This window comes from Megascapheus bottae, chromosome 15 (assembly GCF_031878675.1).
Source record: "Megascapheus bottae isolate mThoBot1 chromosome 15, mThoBot2.hap1, whole genome shotgun sequence".
Taxonomy (NCBI): Eukaryota; Metazoa; Chordata; class Mammalia; order Rodentia; family Geomyidae; genus Megascapheus; species Megascapheus bottae.
The window spans coordinates 31,269,217-31,289,016 of record NC_143523.1 but is presented as its reverse complement, the minus strand read 5'-3'; the positions used below and the strand labels follow the sequence as shown (position 1 = coordinate 31,289,016).

The window sequence follows — 19,800 nt, the reverse complement described above, 5'->3', positions numbered from 1 at the left end:
ACCAGGGTCAGTCATAGGATTTACACTCCTTCCCTCCCTCCCTCCCTCCCTCCCTCCCTCCTTCCCTCCCTTCCTTCCTTCTTTTCTTCCTTCCTTCCTTCCTTTCTCCATTCCTTCTTTTCTTTCTTGCTTTCTTTCTTTCTTTCTCTCTTTCTTTTTCTTTCTTTTTTCCTTCCTTTCTGGCCTAAGACTTGAACTCAGGGCCTGAGCACTCTACCTGAGCTTCTTTTGCTCAAGGCTAGCACTCTACCACTTGAGCTACAGCACCACTTACAGCTTTTTCTGTTTCTGTTACTGAGGAATTAAAGCCAGGGCTTCATGCATGCTAGGCAAACAGTCTACCACTAAGCCACATCCTTAGCCAGGGTTTCCATTTGTAACAGACTTCGCAGCTCCTCTGTTTGTATAAATAAGAACCATCTCAAATATTTTAAAAAGCCCCAAACAAAGTGGAGCTGGTTGTTTTTTGTGACCATATCTGCTTCATGATGCTGACACCATACTTTAAAATCACCCTTGACCTCTTTCTCCTTGCTTATTTTGCCCACAACTATTCCAGTCTAAATAACTGACAATTTTACTTCCAAGCTAGATGTTTATGGTGCCCTCTCTCATTTCTTCTGTCACAACTCAGTCTTTGGACCCTTTCCTGTCATTTCTTGCTATCACTGAAATGATCTCCTTGTCCCTAGTTTTGAGGTCTTAAAAAAATCTGCCCCCCTCCTAAAAACCCTATGGGCACAGAGTTTAAGTAGGTAGGGACAAACAAATGATATCATCAGGAGGAAACCAAGCATATTCTAGAGAATAAATTTCGATGCTCTGGTTGAGAATATTGTTTTTGTTTTTAGTTATGTTCATCAAGATAACATACTCTATATAAATGTAATTTATGGAGAATAAAATTTACCATTTCATTTTTTTTTTTGTCAGTCCTGGGCTTGAGCTCAGGGCCTGAGCACTGTCCTTGGGCTTTCTCAAGGCTAAAGCTCTACCACTTGAGTCTTAGCACCACTTCTGGCTTTTTTCTATGTATGTGGTACTGAGGAATCGAACCCAGGTCTTTGTGCATGCTAGACAAGCACTCTACCACTAGGCCAAACTCCCGGACCACCATTTCATTTTTTAAGGTACACTGTTACGTGATATTTTTGCTATGGTCATTTCAGGGGTTCACTATGTGGCTCATTCTGGCTTTGAACTCATGATCCTCCTGTCTTAGCCTGACAAGTGCTTGAATTACAGCTGGGTGTCACCAGACCATACTAAGCTCTGTTCATTGACTTTGGACAAGTGACTGTAAACCACCACAGTCCAGATATAGAATGCTTCCTTGGCCCATAAAGTTACACTTTAAACTGAACTGAGTTATGTCATTTCCTTGAGAAAAGATTTCAAGGACTTTCTTCCAAATTCTTCTAGTCCTTGAGTCTCCACAAGGCTCACTTTCACTTACCTCTTTAAGCTCCTTTAATCATTAACAACACACTTTCACACACATGGCTCCTGTCTGGATTTTCAGTCTACTTCCTCATGTTAAACTTGTCAATTCCTTTTTCTGGAATAGGCATCCCCTGAGACTCCCACCTACCTCCATATCTGATTGAAAGTAGCTTTTGCCTTACATCAAATAAGCTATCAACTATTCATCTTGCTTATTTCTTGTTGTAATTGGAATGATTTCATTTATTTGGTTGTTTTCTTGTCTATGTCTTGGGCCAGTGAAATGCAACTAAGGTAGGCAGGGATTTGGTTCATCAAATGAAATATTCTCCACTCTCTTTATTTTAATCAGGCTACTTAGAATTGACAACCTCTGACCACCTTTGACTCCCCAAAACAATTCCCTATGGTCATCCATATGGTTAGGAACACGTGGAGGAATGAATGAATGAACTGACATTTTGATCTGTATCCACTAGGGGGCAGGAGACAGCTACACTTGCATGCTCTTGAGTTCACTTGATCACTTTCTACCCTAAATTACCTCCAGAATTCCGTCGTTAAATTTTCCAAATACTTAATCTTATGAACACAGGTCTTATTTATTCAGATAGACAATACATGTCAGTTACATATAAGAAAGACAACTTCTCTTAGGAAATTTATTAAAGGAAAAATACCAATTTTAGTTTTATAGGAACAATTTTCATATAATAAAATCCACCCATTTAAAAGCTAAATTAGATGTGGTTTTAATTTCCATGACAAATATAAATTGCTGTTATCGCCATCCGTGGAATAGAATATTTGTGTCACACTCTAAACCACTTCCTTGTCCCTTCAGTCATTTTCACAGTGCCCTGCTGCTAGTCTGGGGCAACCATGGATTTGCTTGCTATTATATGGCTTTGTTTCTTCTAGTATTTTCCTTTCATGCATTTTTCCCAAATGCGATCATGCAGCCCTAACAGCAGTTGCTTATGCTGCTCTGACTCTGTAAATAACTCTTCCCACTGGATTAGGTGGTGGTATTGGGGTAATACAAGGCAATGACTGACTTGAGTTTTTCTAACCCTCAAAGAATGTCTTTTCTTTTTTAGATGCTGCTTTAGAATCTGATTTGTTAAATATTTCTTGAAAGGGCTATTCTGACTGTGTAAGTTATTGACCTGTAGTAATTCCAGGGTGAAATTTGTCAGTGAGCTCTGCTGCCTGTGTTAAGTGTCTGACAATGCTAGTAAATAATTCTCTGCAGCATTATTACCCTAACACCAATGCTCTTTATTTTCTGACCTGGAAATCTCTTTGCCTGAAAATCCTCATCTTCCCTTTTCCCAAAATCCTTTTTGTTTCAGTATTATTACTCTCATGCCTTTAAAGGGCTCCACATGAATACATAATCCATGACCAAAACAAGGCACAGATAATATCCAACATTATTTCCTATTTTTGGTGATAATTAGCATATACTCAAATACAGGTTGATTTGAAAATTCAAATACTGAAATGCTTCAGAAGACAAAATTTTTTGAGCATAGACATGGTTGCCACAAGTAGAAAATTCTAACCTGACTTAATTTTGGGGTTGCGGTCAAAACAGTATATGCACTGAAAACACTACTCAAAGTTATATTCAGGATATTTATATGAGATATGTATGAAATGTAAATACATTTTATGCTTGTATGGAATTCATTCCCAAGATATCCCATTTTGTTTATGCATAATGTTCTGAACTTGAAAGAGAATTCCAAAATCTGAAACACTTCTAGTTCCAAGCATTCAGATAAAAGAGCATTTTACAGGTATAACCCATGTTTGTCAATCTGTCTAGTCCATCCTTAATTCTGATGTTAAATTTAGAGTCATTTTCTTTCCTAGCTTCTTTGGGATCAAAGGTATTAGTTTCTGTGTCTTCTACTCTGTTTCCTGATGAAGCGATTCTCTCCTCATTCCAGAATGAGGAAGTGTCTTTCCTGAAAGACATTTTCTGCCTCAGACATTTGTCATATTGAAAGCCAGGTACTTCACCATGTCTATCTGCATCCTTATTTTCTGTCCCACATGCTTCCCTTTTTTTTTTTTTTTGCCAGTCCTGTGATTGAGCTCAGAGTCTGAGACTGTCCTTGGACTTTCTCAAGGCCCAGAGCTCTACCACTTGAGCCTCAGCACCACTTCCAGCTATTTTTTTTTTCTATGTATGTGGTACTGAGGAATCGAACCTGAGTCTTCATGCATGCTAGGCAGCATTCTACCACTAGGCCAAACTCCTAGGTCCACTTCCCATGTTTTTAAGTCATGGCATTTAAAAGAAAACAATACATTTTATTGTTGGGTTCTTGTTACTGGTTGTCCTGGGCAGCTTGCAATTTCTATTTCAGGTGTCTTTGAAAGTCTCCTATACCAAGTGTAATACTTCTTTTGTCACTTCTCATCACCCAAGTTAGGGTGGCAGAACTCTTTTTTGCATTACCATTTTTTTTTTTATTCTTTCAAAAACGAGCACCCTTACAAGTACCAAGAAGTGTTCACAATGTTTCTAGTAAGGGCACATAATGAGGGCATGGCATTATTTGACAGTTGCTCTTAAATTTGTTTTTCTTCCCCACAATGCTGGCCCAATTTTAAAAACACACTTGTTTTTACTTGTGTAATCACCACCCAGATAAATGTGTCAAACAAACCACCCTCGCTGAAAACCCTCCTCTCCACCCATGCAACTCCTGATCCTCATCTCCTCACCCCAGGAACAAGACCATGCAGCTGTTTCTCACTATTGTTTAGTTTTGCTGGGGTTTTGTTTGCCAGGATATGTTTATAGAATGAAATCACGCAGTATGAAAAGCATGCTGGTCTCATTTGAAAACAAACCCACAAAAAGACATAACCAAACACTGCAAACTCATTTTGGATTATTTTTAAAACACGGGTAAATCTCCCACCAAGTGAGTTACACTTACCTTTTTTGTTGAGTCCTAATTGGGATTAGTTACACATATAGTGTGTAACTGATTGAATTAACTATTTCTATAAAATTTGTAAATAGAGCTAATAATCAGAAACTATTATTAGTTGTTAGCTTAGCTTTCCAAATTGACCAGCAAAAACTAATTCAGTCTGTCAGGATACTGAACATGAAGCTTCTATTTTTTTTAAAAAAATGATAAGTATGGTATAATCTTAGCAATAAAACAAGAGCCAGAAAGAAATTAAAATAAAAAAATTAAATATATGCTTATTCTCCCTCAGTTACTGTATAAAGGAGCTGCCTCTCAAGAAATCACTTAATGAATCCAATGTACCATAGTACATTGTGTTGCCCCTTTTATCATAGGATGAATTTGTATTTTACCTTGAATGCTGGAAATTGAGACAAAATGTATTTGGTGTTCAATTGAATTTGTACCAAGAAGTAGTTGTAATTTTTTTTTTATAGGGAGATGTTCCTTGGAGAGACCTTTTTTTTCTGGTTGTGAGGCTTGAACTCAGAGCCTGAGCACCATCCTGGAGCCAGTTTGTGCTCAAGGCTACTGCTCTACCATTTCTGGTTTTTGACTGATTAATTGGAGATGAGTCTCACAGAGACTTTTCTGCTCGGCTGCCTTACAACCACAATCCTTAGAGCTCAGCCTCCTGAGTAGTTAGGTTTGCAGGTGTGAGCCACCAGTGCCTGGCTGGATAGACTATTTTTGAATGGTGGCACCAGTCATTTTTTTTCTCACTCCAGGATTGCTTGTACTCCTCATTGATTTTATGTTGGTGTGTAGACTGGCTATGGAAACATTTAAGTGTATGATTCCTGAAATATGTCTAATTCCAAATTGTGAGCACTCAGCTGCAACAGGACCATGTCTGTGAGTGGTGCAGGAGCTTTTATATGACTGAAAAAATTGAATGTTTGTCTTTTTATTCACTCTTGCTGCTCTGAGCATCAAATCTACTGCCTGTGAGGACAGCCTGGCCATCCATTGCTAGGATTTCCTAACATCCATTGCCCACTCCAAGGGATTGTCTTACCACCATTCCTTTTTCTCAGGGTCATAATGGTCCTGCAATGCTTGCATCTTTACTTTTCATAGGTGGGAATAAGTTTGACTGAAAACTGTAACACACATCCTTTTAACCCCCCTTTCTTTTACTTGTACCTTGCCTTTAAGGTTTACTTGGCATCATAGGATATTCTAACAGTATAGATTAATTACTTGGTGAAGGACCCCAGGGGCTGTGAGGATGAGAGTGGGGGGGGGGAGTTGGTAGTAGTGAGACATTGGACAGGAGGTAGCCCTCTTACAGTGTCAGGGACAGGTTGAAGAGAAGAAGAAGCCACTTCCTTTTCCTCCAATTCCCTGTGACCAAGGTATGGTTTGGAACATATGAATCAGTCTTCAAAGAATGCAGCTTCTTCCATATTATGACTGGCAGAGTTAATGTTGTATATACAGAGCAGCCTTTATCTTTTCTTTTTAAGTGAACAATACTGAACATTATCATCCAAGATTATTTTTTTAAACAGAAGATAGAAAAGTTCCAACATGGGTTTATTTTCTCTCTGATCCAAAATTATTGTTTATTTACCACTTGTAAACAATTTCAGTTTAAACTCATCTCTGAAGGATAACTGGGATTTGGGTGTTAAGGGTCTCAGTAACCAGACCATTGGATAGTTTACACGTGGTTCCCCTTAGATCTGGTTGACTCCCTGGACTCAGCCATTGCTACTTGTGTCCACAAAAAGCCATTCTCTAAAGCCACAGTTCTTTTATCTTTCAATTCACCAACTGATTTTCATTGATGGCTCTAGTGTTGAACAAGAGAATGTCCATTTAAGAGGAAATAACAACTTGAAAAGGGCTGTCAATTAAGCAAATAAAATAGATTATTTCTACCAAGACAGAAATAATAAAAGAAATAGGAGAGCATTTTCATTGGAAAGTGAGGAGCACCTTCAGGTAGATGGCTTAGAAAGCCACAAAAGAATCCTTGAAACTTAAAACTAGAATTTTAAATACTTAAAGTAAAAATCAGAAGAAGGAGAAGAAGAGGAAGAAGAAGAGGAAGAAGAAGAAGAAGAAGAAGAGGAGGAGGAGGAGGAGGAGGAGGAGGAGGAGGAGGAGGAGGAGGAGGAGGAGGAGGAGGAGAAGGAAGCAGCAGCCCAGGGGGAAAATAATTGTCTGGAAGATACCCAAAGGAAGAAAATATAACATGAAGGACAAGAAATAAAAATAACTGATAAGAAGCTAAAACCATGAAGAGTACATGTAGGAGATATTATGTATGTGGAATTTCACATGGAGAGAAATAGATTGAAACAGTTGATCATAAGAGATGATAAATTAAGATTTTCCTGAGCTAACTTACGTGATTGGTGTTTTTAATGTACTATGTTATTTCTCTTCTCTTTTTTTGCCCTTTGGTTAATCTCAAATTGTTGCTGTATCTGACTTTGTTACCTGGTATATTGTATATACATTTATTTGTTTAATTGAAATAGGAAAGGGAAGGGGGGAAAACAAGATGATTGGAAGGGGGTGGGGGGAGGGAAATGGGGACAAAAACATGAGAGGGGGTATCAATGTGTGAGAAGTAATGCACCTAATACCTGGTGAATCTAACTGTAACCCCTCTACACATTATCCCAACAATAAAAAATAAACAAAAAGATTTTCCTGAGCTGAAAAGATACTTGATGTTTCAAAAAAATATGAAACAATCCCCATGAGCCAGGAAAAAATAGCCTGTGAGTTTCAGAATCCCAAAGATTACTACTATACCTTACCAGCTTTCAGTGGAAAAAAATGAATTATGACAGATGTGCTTCAAAGACTCTGTGAATGGAATGCATCTTCTAATGATGTGTTGTTTTGCTTGGTTGTTTTTGTTCTTTTTCTCTGTAGGTACTAGGTTTTGAACACAGAGCCTGGAGTTTGCTCAACTTCCATGCTTGCTTTGCTGGTTTTCTACCACTTGAGTCATGCCTCTGGCCAAGCTTTGTGCTGAGAATCGCACAGATTTCTCCATATGGGCAGAGTAGCCTGACTTCCAATAATATTTGTATTAATGAATAGTAAGTAGTACTGAAAATATAAGGAATGCCATTAGAGACTGCCTGGAGGGTGATGAGGAAAATAAATTTTAATCTGTACAAAGAATAAGTGGCCCGAGTAGGAAATTTTGGGTCACATTTAAGAAAAATATCACATTAGCCTAAGACTTCTAGTTTGAGACACTAGAAGCCACAAGACCACAGCTTACAGATATTTGATAGCAAATATGAGCCAAGATTCTTGAATGAAATTCATAATGTCATTTTTCTGCAGAGGCACAAGAACACTTTTGAATGTTCAAGCATTCATAAATATCGCTTCCATGTACTCTGTTATAATAGCATATAATAAAAAGATATAGAACCAGAACTCACCCACATACCCAAATAACACAGGATGACTTGAAAATAAAGAAGGTAAAATGAGCTTCATGAAGATATAAATGACAACTGAAACTATCCAGAGCCCTATAGCTTGAACCTACCATTCCAAGACATTCTTGCCACAAGTTGTAAAATTATAACTTTATTAAGAGTTCTTGTTTTAAGAAATTGCTGAAAATTCTCTGTTTCTGAAGATGAACTGCTCATATAGGCCTCACTAGAGTTGTACATTTTAAAACAGCTTCCACTACTTCCTAGTATATCTCATGGCATTTATATAGTGTAATAAGAGTTTTAACATTCTCTAGTAATTGGAAACATTAGCTTTTGACAAATTCGCAAAAGTTTTAAGACAATTTATAGAGTATTGCCAAAAAAAAAAAAGAAGGCCTGATGGACTGAAAAGAATTAGAAAGGAAAAACTTCTCTCTCCCTCTCCGTCCCTTACCGTCTTTGTTTTAGCTTCTTGAGACAGAGGTTCACTATGTAGCCTAAGTTGGCCTCAAATTTGTGATCCTCCTGTGTCAGCTTTCTGAGGGCTGCCATAACAGGCATGTGCCACCACTCCACTTATATTCTGAAAACAAAATTTAAAATTAAAAGAGTCTCATCTTTATAACAAAACTCGTGCTACAGTTCTATTTAGTGTTCAGTTGCTCATAAAGATGTTATTTCCATGCTCAAGATGAAAAGTCAAATAGTGGTTTCTGATCTTGATAATGGCATGTATTTATCTCTTGCCTGGTACCTTTTCTTTCTGATGAGCTGCTTCTATTATACTCTCTAACACTATCTAAAACAAACACTCTGAGCTGACTAGAACTTTATCACTTACATTTTCCCCCTCTTCTCTCTCCAGTGAGATAAATACTTTTGTTTAAATCTACATACTGCGGTTATTGCTCATGTGAGGAGCAGATACCTTATCAGAGGAGAAGGCACAGACTCTACTGTAGCCATCAGTCCAAACATTAAGAATAATAAAAAAAAAGCCCTTGCTTATTTTTCAATACTGATCACTAAAAAAGGTTTTCAGAAATAAATAATCCACATCCATTCTACCTTCTTTCAATGCCTCGGTAATTTCATTGTTTTCTGTTTCTCTGTTCTAGGTATTTCTTATAAGTGGGTCACACAGCATGTATGTATCTGACTTATTTCACTTGGCTCTGTGTTTTCAGTGTTTACCTGTGTTACAGTGTGTGCCTGTATTTTATTCATTTTATGGATGAATAATGCTCCATTGCATGTATGTACACATTTTGTTTATCCATTTTTCTGCTGGTGGACATTTGGGTTGTTTCTACTTTGAGCTATTGTTCACAACACTTCTATAAACATTGATGTTTATGCTATTAAGCTGTCATTTTTAGTTCTTTGGGGATTATAGCTAGGAATAGAATTTTTGGCTAGTATATAATGAATGATTGCTGTCCTTAATATGCTATGTTATCTCTCATCTCTTTTGCTGTTGCTTGGTTATCCCATATTGTCACAATATCTCACTTTGTTATCTGATATATTGGATACATTTGTATTTGGTTACTTGAAATTGAACAGGGAAGGAGGGAAAACCAAGAGGGGGGGGTGGGGGGAGGGTAATGGGGACCAAGACATGTGAAAGGGTATCAATGTATGTGAATTAATGCACCTTCTATCTGACAAATATCATGTAACCCTTTCATTAATTACAATTAAAAATATATAAAAAAAGAATTTTTGGCTAGTGAAGTCATTCTGTGTTTCCATTTTTTTTTCAAATGCTTTTATGACATTTTAAATTCACTTAAAGGATACACAGATATACAACTAGTTTGATCAGCAACTAATACACTTTGGTGTCCCTTTATTTGGGCAGCCAAGAGCCAGTTCACTTTTTCCCCGTGTTCAATATTTAGTTTTGGTGAAACTTTGCCATGTTCCTCCACATCTGTTACAGAAGCACTGTTTTCTTCTTGTTTGGTATAAGTTACTCTTTTAGTTTTCTTCCTTGGAGTATGTTTTGTAGGCTCTTTCTCAATTTCACTGCTCACATCCCACATCATTATCTTCCCATCATTCCCTCCAGTGAGCAGCAAGTAGGATTCTGGCAGAAAGTGTGGCCCTTAAATACCAGCTCTCGTTCACATTTGACTCCCATCACCCTAAAGATTCACACTTTACCATCTTCTGCACCACAACTAAAAATATTACCACATGATGCTACAGAGAAAAGAGTGTGCTAGGGCAGGATTTAAGAGCTGGCCAGGTGATTGTAGGTTTTCCATTTTTTTCTGTTTCATCTTCTTGCAAGTTTGTAATCCAGAGTGGGCGGGACTTCTGAAGATTCCATAGCATCACCTGCATACCCAGGCCACATGACAACAGGTTCTGAGGCCTCTGAGGTTGAAAAGCTACAAAGGAACAGAGTGTCTCTTTAGAGATCTGGTAACTCTCTTCTTTTCCAAGTCTAGGACTTTGATTGCTCCAGAGTTATCAACTGAAGTGAGCAAGTTTTCAGTTTTGTTCAATGAAAGACAATTGATTTCTTCTTCATTCACTGAAAATTATCCACAGAACCTTTGAGAGATCTGACATCCAGCAGCATAATAGTTTCTCCATGTGAAGCAAAAAGCTTGGTTGGACAGGAAGGAGAAAATAAGACACTTGTAACATCACTGGCGCCTTGGAACTGCATGTGTCCCAATGGAGTCTGATCTTCACCCCAAGCTATGCGTTCTCCACCCTCTGCTCTGGAAGCCACCAGCCCATCTTTACTTGCATTCAGGCAGAGAATAGGGGAAGAATGTCCACCAATCCACTTGGCTGCTATAATGGCCCAGAAGTCTCTGTGCTTCCTGGTCTTCTCTTTTGTGTGTTTCCATATTTTGTTTTTTTTATTTTTTTACATGAATATATATATTATTGTAATTAGTAAAAGGGTTACATGATATTTGCCAGATAGAAGGTGCATTAATTCACATACATTGATACCCTTTCACATGTCTTGGTACCCATTTCCCCCCCACACCACCCACCCGTCTTGGTTTTCCCCCTTCCCTATCAAATTTCAAATATCCAAATACAAATAAATTCAATATATCAGATAACAAAGTGAGATACTATACCAATATGAGATAACCAAGGGACAGCAAAGGAGATGAGAGACAACATAGCACATTAAGGAAAACAATCATTCATTATATGGCTTTTGTTTCAATATCCTGGAGGTCCTTTCAATTAGCTTCACATTATATGGCCTTATGTATCAAGATTTTGCTCTATTGCAGATCTCTGCTAGTAGAGCCCAAGGTTTCTACTGATTATGGCGAATGAGGGAAACCATGAAGACTTGCTAAACTGTACTCCACAGTGGCTGTAGCACTCTAAACTCATCTGTGATGGACTAGGGAGTCAATTTCACCAATTTTATTTTTAAAAATAATTTTATCCTAGTACAGATTAGTAGAAGTGGTATCTCATGGCTTTCTATAATATCTTTTTGTGTTTATTGAGTATACATATATATATGTATAAAACAGAGAAACATCTAAAATTGATTTAGTACTTTTCCTACTAAAAACATAAGATACCTTCTTTTGAGTGGATGCCAGTCCTGGTGCTTGAACTCAGGACCTGGCTTTGTTCCTGACCTTTTTTCCTCAAGGCTAGCACTCTACCGTTTGAGCATAGCTCCACTCCTAGTCTTTTGGTGTTTAATTGAAGATAAGTCTTGCAGACTTTGCTGCTCATCTCAGCCTTTTGAGTAGCTAGTATTACAGGCGAGAGCCTGGAGAAGATGTATTTTTATTGCCTTTTTGATGTCTATTGAAATGATCATGAAAGAAGTGATCTTCTAGAAGAGTTTAACCGGATAAATATTAATTCCTTTTTAACTGTTTTGCACAATTTGTCAATGAAGTCATCTGGTTCTAGGCTTTTGCCTTTGGAGGGAAAGTTTAATTAGGTATGTGTTTTCAGTCTGTTCAGATTTTGTCTTTCTTTTTCAATTAACTTTGACAGTTTGTGAATTTCTGTGAATGTTCTCATTTGATACAGGTTAGTCAACTTGTTTGTATACTGTTGCTCATATTTTCTTAGAACCCCTTCTATCCTTGTAAGTAGTAATATGGTAATATTTACCATTTTTATATTTGAGTGATCTCTCTTTTCTCTTAATCAAACTAAAATTGTCAATTTTGTTGATCTTCTCAAAGAACCAACTTTTGGTTTCCTTGATTCCTCTTTTTTTGTTCTATTTAATTTTTTCCTGTTCTAAACTTTTTTCCTTGCAGATTTACAACTCAGTTGAATGTACTTGAGTTAATTTTTTTATTCTTTTTTTCTTTTTCTTTTTGCCGGTTCTGGGCCTGAGCACTGTCCTTGGGCTTTTTCCTCAAAGCTAGCACTCTGCCACTTGAGCCGCAGCGCCATTTCTGGCTTTTTCTATGTATGTGGTTCCAAGGAATCAAACCTGAGTCTTTGTGCATGCTAGGCAGGCACTCTACCACTAGGCCAAACTTCCGGCCCAAGTTAATTTTTTTCAAATGCCTTAAACACAAGAAGAAAAAGTCTCTAGAGTCTACAGGCTGCTTGTTAAATATGCTGCTTAATATTTATAAGCAGCTTTCACATAACTTACAACAGAATATTACTACATGTGTACAATGACTTTCAGCAAGCACAAGAGGTCATTCAGGATAACTAATCTAGATTGAATGTTAAGATCATTTTCCAGATTTGAGAAATTGGGTGAGGCTGAAAGAGAACAACTTCATAGCATTTACAAGTAAAACTATAGTCAAATCTCTCATTTTATTTATTTTTTATTGCATTTTATTGTTGGGGTAATGTATAGAGGGGTTACAGTTACATTTTTCAGATTGTGGATGCATTACTTCTCGAATATTGATATCCCTTTTCATGTTTTTGTCCCCCTTTCCCTCCCCTCAGCCCTTCTCAATCATCTTGTTTTATCCCCTTCCCTTCTCTATTTCAAATAAATAAATAAATAAATAAATACAATATACCAGGTAACAAAGTCAGATCCAATAACCACATGAGAAATCTCTCATTTTGAAAAAGTTTATCATGTCACCATAAATACTCCAGGTGGAAGAAAATAAGAATGGGAACATTTTGATGTCCCATGAGCATAGATCTTAACTCTTGTGTGAAGCCCATGGATTTAAGTGTCATCATTACTATAGCATGGGTCCTACAATTCTCCAAGGTGTGGACTGTGTATTCCTAAGAGAGTGTGTGTGTTTGTCGGTTGTAGGGCTTGAACTCCGGGCCTGGACACTCACTCTGAGCTTCTTTTTTTCTTGGTTAACACTCTACCCACTTGAGCCACAGCACCCACCGCTTCTGGCTTTTTGTGTTTATGTGGTAATGAGAGTGTTAGGCAAGCACTCTACCACAAAGCCACATTCCTAGTCCTTCCCTCCTTCCTTCCCTCTCTCTCTCCCTTCCTTCCTTCTTTTGTACTTTCCTTTCCTCCTTCCCTCCCTTCCTTCTTTCCTTTCTTCTTTCCTTCCTTCTTTCTCTTTCTTTCTTTTCCTTCTTTCTTTGCTAAATGCTGATGGTCACCAATGGAAAGTGTAAATTTTTTTTCCTTTTAGCTCCAAGCTTTGGACTCATTGTTCCTTTGCCAGTAATATAGTAGGTATGAGGAAATAAGACACAGAGATGGCTCTGCTACCATTGATCTCATTCTAGAACTGGTACAACTATGAAATGCATCAAAATTCTCTGTTTCTACATCCACAACATTGCGTAAATATTGTTCTGCAACATCAGGATATAGATGGGAAGACAAGAGGAGATAATTATACAGCTTATGTGCAAAACAATATTATTTCCATATTTTAGCTTCCCACACTTTCTATTTGCATTAATTCAGACACACACCCATTCAACAAATAATTCATACACCCTTTCATCAAGTAATTGCTGACAATCTACTTAATGTGAGACAGATGAATATTTTTACAATGAATCTTGTATCTAAGATATGAAATTTGAGCAGTACCTGCTTATCTCGAGTATAGTATCAGATAAATCAGACTATAATGGAAGGAAAGGTGAAATGTGATAAATGATGCGATTTGTGGAACTATTATATCTGCTTTTATTAAACGCTAATAAAGTGGCTGCAACCATGAATGTAAGCATGCAAGTTTTCTGGCTTTTAATACTTGATGATATATAATATATACAAAGAAACTGAACTGACGAAGGATATGGTCATGCTATAATTAAAAGGAAGATTTATTCATGCATTGACTACTAAAGCAACAGAAACTGACATTAGTAACTAAGTTTGAAAACTGCCTTCCTCTTGAAGAATGAAAAAAATATTGTTATTCAAGTTTCTTTATTCTTTGGAATAACAGAGACATGAATGGTTTCAATGACAGCTCAAAGGGATTTTCATGTTTTGGAAAATTAATATTGAGAAAAAGATGCTAAAACAATTGTGATGTTCTATGACTGTTTTAGAAAAATATGAGATTAAAAAACAGGGCTTGGGAATTCAGGATTCATTTTTTAAATATTTTTATTGTAATTAATAAAAGGGTTACATAATATTTGCCAGATAGAGGGTGCATTAATTCACATACATTGATACCCTTTCACATGTCTTGGTCCCCATTACCCTCCCTCCCACCCCCGTCTTGGTTTTCCCCCCTTCCCTATCCAATTTCAAATAACCAAATACAAATATATCCGATATATCAGGTAACAAAGTGAGATACTGTAACAATATGAGATAACCAAGGGACAGCAAAAGAGATGAGAGATAACATAGTACATTAAGGACAATAATCATTCGTTATATGGCTTTTGTTTCAATATCCTGGAGGTCCTTTCAATTAGCTTCATACTATATGGCCTTATGTATCAAGGTTTTGCTCTATTGCAGATCTCTGCTAGTAGAGCCCAAGGTTTCTACTGATTATGGCAAATGAGGGAAACCATTGAGCCTAAGTTCCTTTGAGTCTGGCTTACTTCACTTAATATGATTTTTTCTAAGTCTTTCCATTTCCTAACAAATGGGGCAATGTCATTTTTTTGACAGCAGCATAGAATTCCATTGTGTACAAATACTACAACTTGTTGATCCACTCATCAACTGAGGGACATCTAGGTTGGTTCCATATCTTTGCTATGGTGAATAATGCTGCAATGAACATTGTTGTGCTAGTGGATTTAGTATGCCCTAGTTTCTGGATAGTTGGGTAAATGCCAAGTAATGGAATTGCTGGGTCATAGGGGAGCTCTATGTTTAGCCTTTTGAGGCATTGCCATACTGCTTTCCATAGTGGTTGAACAAGTTTGCACTCCCACCAACAGTGTAGTAGTGATCCCTCCTGGCCACATCCCCTCCAGCATCTGTTGTCATTCGTTTTCCTGATCCTGGACATTCTAGCTGGAGTGAGGTGGAATCTTAGAGTTGTTTTGATTTGCATTTCTTTTATGTCCAGAGATGTTGAGCATTTCTTCATGTGTCTATAGGCCATTTTTGTTTCTTCTTCAGAGAAGACTCTCTTTAAGTCTTTGGCCCATTTTTTAATGGGGTGGTTGTTACTTTGGAGTGATTCAATTTTTTGAGCTGTTGCTATATTTTAGATATGAGGCCTTTGTCTGTTGTTTGGTTGGTAAAGATCTTCTCCCACTCTGTAGGCTTCCTATTTAATTTACTAGCTATGTCCTTTGCCATACAAAAGCTCTGCAGTTTAATGCAGTCCCACTTATCCAGCCTTTCTCTGATTTGTTGTGATTCTTGGTCCTTATTAAGAAAGTTTCAACCTGTGCCAAGGAAGCCTAGTGTATCTCCTATTCCTTCTTGTAAAGTTTTCAGTGTGTCAGCTTTTACCTCCAGGTCTTTGATCCATTTGGAGTTAATTCTAGTGCAGGGTGACAAAGAAGGATCCAACTTTAGTTTTCTGCAGGTGCTTAACCAGTTCTGCCAGCACAACTTGTTGAAGAGGCTGTCTTTCTTCCATTCTATTTTTTTGGCTCCCTTGTCAAAGATTAGGTGGCCATAGGTTTGTGGTTTAATATCTGGGTCCTCAGTTCTATTCCATTGGTCTTCACGCCTGTTCTTGTGCCAGTACCAAGCTGTTTTGATAATTATAGCTCTGTAATAGAGTCTAAAGTTTGGAATTGAAATTCCTCCGGCGCTGTTCTTTCTGCTAAGAAGTGTTTTATTATTCCATATGAAATTTTGAATTGCCTCTTCTATTTCTTTAAAGAATGACATTGGGATATTGATGGGTATTGCGTTGAATTTGTAGATAGCCCTTGGCAAGATTGTCATTTTCACAATGTTGATTCTTCCAATCCAGGAGCATGGGAGGTTTTTTCATTTCCTCAGTTCTGCTTTGATTTCCTTTTTTAGGGTTTTAAAGTTTTCATCAAAAAGGTCCTTTACATTCTTAGTTAAGGTAATTCCTAGGTACTTTATTTTCTTTGAGGCTATTGCGAAAGGAGTTGCTTTCCTGATTGTTGCCTCGTTCCTCTCACTGTTGGCATAGAGGAAGGCAGTTGATTTTTGAGGGTTAATTTTATAGTTCAGGATTCATTTTTGTGATGGCAGTAACAATACATTTTGGTTGACATGACTTCTAGGGGAAATTATATTACTGAGCAATAATGCAAACGTGTGCAGGAAAGTCACTTTAGAAGGGCACTAAAAATGTGTAGCTATAGCTTCTCTCTATTAAGCAGGTATAGAAAAGCATATAAAGAATATTAGTGGATGAAATATACTACAATTTTACATTCACTGTCTTATAATTCTATGACTTAGAACTGACTTTTTGTGAGAAGGAAGAATCACTAAGCATGTGTACATGCAGCTTGCAAAATACAAAGGAAACCTTTCAGCAGAGCATCAGGAGAATGGAAGTGGCAGGCCACTTCTGTAGACCTGTGTGGTTTGGTAATGCACTCTACACCAGGCAAAACACAACTCGAAGTAATTCAGATTAGCTCTGAAATGATGGAGAAGAACCTAAAGGTTAGCTTTCAGTAGTGGTGTGGTTACTTATGAGCAAAGTATGAGAGTCTTCAGACTCTCAGCAGCATCCACATTCAAGTTTGAGCGACTTCCACTGGAGCATGGATCATTCCAGGCCCATCCATTTTGTTGGCTTGTTCTACTGCAATGAAAAGCAAGTTCAGTATTAAGTGACCAAACGACTGGCTAATTGATTGTAGAAAGAAGAGTGATGCAAAGGCAGAACAGTAAGATAACTGGGGTAAAACATCTTGGCACAGCACAAAGTTAGTTGCTTAATGTCGTTGTGAGATAATGGATATCTAGGGGGAACAATGAACATTTGACAGTTTACTTATTTGAAGGAGACAGTAGATAATTAAAAATTCAAATTATATTCAATTAAAGTAACTGATAGTCACTCGAGGCAAAACTCATATAAAGTTTTCATGTCAACTGCTTTATTTAATAATCGCATGGCATACATGAGATCATTCTCATCTTAGAGGAGAGAAAAAGGAGGCCAAAGAGTTAAGATCTCACAGGTAGTGAAAGATAAAGCCAATGTTCCTAATTTCAGAGATTATGTTCTTAAGCAATACTATATACGTTTATAAAGAGAGCCTGCTCTTTTCTTCCTTTATTATTTCTTCACCAGGGAGCTATCTTCTTTAATAGCATTTTATAAAGGATAATAAATGGCTACAACTCCATGAAATCATTAAAGTAAAATTACTATTTTTAAATTCCTATGAATGACACTGCAAAAACAAAAATATGGCCTGTTGTTTGGTATAGTGGGTTAACTGGAAACATTCCACTTAAGAAATTAGAATAATGTAAAAAGTTACATATTTTCTTTCCCATTCTGAAATACAACAGCCAATGTTCATCTTTATACACATTTTTAGATGGATCCTTTGGGCTGACCATTCAACCTTTTCCTTGCTTTCTCCAATATCCTTTGTTTCAAATCCTTTCCCACTGCTTTCTCATTTCAGTTGCAAATGCAAGCCATGTTCATATTCTAAGATTTAACTCGTACTTCCCCATCTCTTCAGAAAATGTTGCTTTCAACATGATGGAGAAAATGTGGCAATTAGTGTTGAGTTTCTTGGACTTCTTCCTACCACACGTTTAGATTTATCCACATTCACCTATTCTTCTCATCTTCTTCAAGATGAATTGTCTTCTGGCCAAAAGAGCTTAGACCATTATTATTTTGTCTCTTTTTATTATCTTGCTGTGGTGTACTCAGAGTAATTCACCCATTACTCTGTATAAGGTGAGCTCAACTTGACAGTGCCAGATGGACATGTCTGTCCAAGGGGAGCCAATTTACACACAGATAAGAGAATTGAGATGTTGCCTGATATGAAAAGGTAACAAAGGTTTCTCATATTAAAACTTTCATATAGATGGATCTCTTTTGTTACTTAATATGAGATACAGGAAATATCCCTGTGGCATGTGGCATATCATACTTGTGAAAGTCACTTACTTTCCTGTTCAGCAGAAATAAATGCATGCAACATAACTGCAGTTAAGTATTTAAGAATTAAGTATTGTAGTGCAGGCATAATGATACCAAACATTATTAATGATAAAAATACAACTTAAGTAAATAATTCCTTATTCTAACTTATTATTGTTACTCTATAACTTACAATGTAAGTTATCTTTATTAATATTATTTACATCTTTTTTGCCAGTCATGGAACTTGAACTCAGGGCCTGAGCACTGTCCTTGGACTTTTCTCAAGCTAGAGCTCCACCACTTGAGCCACAGCACCACTTCCAGCTTTTTTCTATGCATATGGTACCGAGGAATCGAACCAGGGCTTTCATGTATACTAGGCAAGCACTCTACCACTAGGCCAAATCCTGGCCAATCATTTACATCTTTTTTAGTATATTGGGTTTGGAACTTGAGGGCCTCATACTTGCCAGTCACTTGAACCACTCCCACAGCCTATGTAGGTTCTAATACTCCATATTTTCAGATAAGAAAACTAGAGCTCAGAGAATTTGTATAACTTTATCAAGGTCACATACAGTGGTAGAATTCAGAGTCTGCATTCAAAGCTTATAGACCCTTTGTTCATCTGGCTTTTTCCTAGTCAAAGCCAAAACACAATCAGGCATGGTGATACATACCTATAATCTGAGCACTCAGGAGGCTTAGGTGGAAAGACAGTAAGTTTAAGGCCAGTCAGGCCTACATGGCAAGACACTGATTCAAAAGGCCAAAATCAAAACAATAGAAACCCCAACAGCCAGAGGCAGCCTACTTTTATTGTCATCTTAACATGACATAAAAAATATTGGAGTTGGCTTACATAAGTTGGTTTATATAAGTGAGTTTCTAGGGGGAAATAGTATCAAGCTGGGAATAAATATAGCATGTAAGAATGCCACATGCTTAAGTATAACTTAACCACATAATCTATAGTTAAGAGCAGGGATCTCAAAATATTATTTAATAGAACGGAGGAAAACGTAGGAAGAAGAGAATGATGCCTTTGAGAAGATCTTGAGGACTTAAGAGATTAAGCTGTATGGTAACCATTATTGAAAACTATGTATTAAGCAAAATATAGTGTGATTCACTTGGTGAAGTACTTTCTGAATGAATGTAGGCAGCTCAGCCTATAAAGTCTAAGGGTTATGAAGTCTATTAAAAAGGAGGTAGACAGGGCTGAAGTGTGGCCTAGTGGTAGAGTGCTTATAAAGCACGGATGAAGTCCTAGGTTTAATTCTTTGGTATCCCATACACAGAAAAAGCCAGAAGTGGTATTGTGGTTCAAGTGGTGAAGTGCTAGCCTTGAGAAAGCTCAAGGACAGTGCCCAGGCCTTCAGTTCAAGCCAAAAAAAAAAAAGGAGGTAGACATTCACTAAGTATTAATTTAAGCACTGCTTTCTGAAAATATTACTGACCAGGAAA

General features: G+C 37.3%; 1 pseudogene; it reads right to left on the bottom strand.

Moving 5' to 3' along the window:
• Positions 1–9,636: 9,636 nt before the first annotated feature.
• Positions 9,637–18,391, bottom strand: LOC150054129 (WD repeat-containing protein 53 pseudogene; annotated as a pseudogene).
• Between the last annotated feature and the right edge of the window lie 1,409 nt (positions 18,392–19,800).